The sequence below is a fragment of the Phyllostomus hastatus genome, unplaced genomic scaffold, assembly GCF_019186645.2.
Source record: "Phyllostomus hastatus isolate PE091 unplaced genomic scaffold, TTU_PhHast_1.1 phas_contig_17, whole genome shotgun sequence".
Taxonomy (NCBI): Eukaryota; Metazoa; Chordata; class Mammalia; order Chiroptera; family Phyllostomidae; genus Phyllostomus; species Phyllostomus hastatus.
Genome location: NW_025333664.1, coordinates 30,102,889 through 30,104,971, shown reverse-complemented (window position 1 = coordinate 30,104,971; position 2,083 = coordinate 30,102,889). Strand labels below are relative to the sequence as shown.

Below are 2,083 nucleotides of genomic sequence, written 5' to 3'. Positions count from 1 at the left end.
TCCCCCCAAAACTTCCTCTACCTTCCCTCATCCTGCTTCCCTCAACCATGTCTATAAGTTTTTCTCTTTTTTTCTCAATCTCTCTACCACTCTCTACTCAGCCCCCCATTACTCCTCCTGGTTTTGTCTTTCCACAAGATTCTAAATGACGGGAGCCCAGCAGGGAGGCATGAGATGCTCCAGTTAACCAGGAACCCTCTAGGGAGTATCTAACCCAGGATTTTGAGCGCTCTCTTGATTCAGCTCCTAAAATTCATGTTGGAAGTGTACCACATACTCATTTTGGCTAAATTCCAAGTGGCCTAGTGTTAAAATAAATATTGGGTTGAAGCCAAATATCACCAACTTAGAATGAACTTCTAGAGCAGGTTGTTTTCCTTAAAAACTCACAGCCTGAATAGAATTAAATAGCAAAGTAAAAATATGGTTTATAAAGCTTATTTTTAAATGTCATGAATAAAACAAACTAATAATTTTGCAAGGATTATAAATATGGTTTATATATAATCTCTGTTATTCTGTTTTCCATTTTTATTTAAAATTATACAAACATTTGTTGACTCAAACAGATAGTATATAAACAATAAAATACAATAAAAAGAAATAAGATTTTAAAAATGAAAAAGAACAATGGTGTTATCTAGAGGCATCCCTGTCCAATATCCCTATTAGCTGCTGATTTATTTCTTAGTGATTTAACTATTTGAAAGTTTTCAATCCTTGATTTTGTATATAAAATTAACAGTTTTGCAATCATTAATCACAGTAGCAATTTACTCTTGTAATAAATATATGTTAATATGTATATTTAAACTGATATAATTTTAATATTTAAAACTCACAAGGAGCTTTTCTTTTAACATTGTGTCTAGAAGCTCACCTCTATTTAAAAATGAATATTAAGATGTTAACAATAAATTCAAAAGAATGCTAGTCTGTTTTAGTTAACTGATTATTTATTTATTTATTTATTTATTTAATTCTAGTTGTAGTCAGGTCTTTCTTTAAAAATGTGATCGGCTAACTTAGCATTTTCCACCAACACAGGTTGCAGAAACCTCACGGTCTCCATGATCTTTTGCTTAGGTGCTGCCTTTGTGGGAGCCTTAGCAGCAGCCACTTCTGTCTTTTTAGAGGCTTGCTTAGCCTTTTTTTTTGCTTCCTTGGCAGCCCTGATAGCTTGTTTTTGAGCTTCCCTAACTGTAGGTTTCTGATTCCTCCTGGCCTTGCATATCAGCGAGAGATGCACCAGTGATGGCCCTCTGGAATTTGACTGCACGGGCAGATTCTTTTCTTTCGAATCTCTTCCAACTCTTTTTGTGCTTTCTTCTGTAGAGGACAGTCCAGTTTATCTGTTGAGGATTCCTCTTTGAAAGGAATGACGACTGACATTTTGCATTAAGAAATGAGAAAACCTTCCTGTTGGTCTTGGCATAGTGCTTCCCATATCAGGGATTGATCTTGCACCCACTGAAACTGTATAGCTCAGCCTTCATGGCTGCAGCTGCCAGAAAGATGGTGAAGTGGTATTTAATTGATTTTTTAAAGCTCCAAGTGTGGTCCTGGACCAGCAGCATCATGTGAGATTAATATGCTGTATTTCAGGCTAACCCCAGATTTACAGAATCAGGAACCTGAGGGTGGAGCTGCATTTTAACAAGCCCTCCAGTTGATTCAAATTTGCATTGAAATGTGAAAGACTCTGGCTTTTTAAAGAACCTCTTAGCCACTGGCTAGAAATGTGTGATTTCAGGCTCATCCTAGACCTAGGGAATTATATCTGCATCATAACAAGATGCTTAAGTGATTTTTTGTGCACATTAAAGTCTGAGACCTCATGTCCTACCTAAAAGATATCTAAACTGACTGTTGTGCTTCATCATAACTCTCACCAGCTGACACTGAAGGACCAAGGACTTTGAATGGTCCCTGTCTCCACACTGACAACTGGACCTGATTTAAGACTCTTTCCTAATGAATGAAATATGAGAATTATTTCCACCAACAGTGAGCAAATATCAATCTCATTCAATTCTTCCATTCTGTCCAGTGTTCCTTTTTAATCCTTAATTAGCATAATTAT

General features: G+C 36.3%; 1 pseudogene; it reads right to left on the bottom strand.

The window, feature by feature from the left end:
* Nucleotides 1-982: 982 nt before the first annotated feature.
* On the bottom strand, nucleotides 983-1,496 carry LOC123814686 (annotated as a pseudogene).
* Nucleotides 1,497-2,083: the final 587 nt, after the last annotated feature.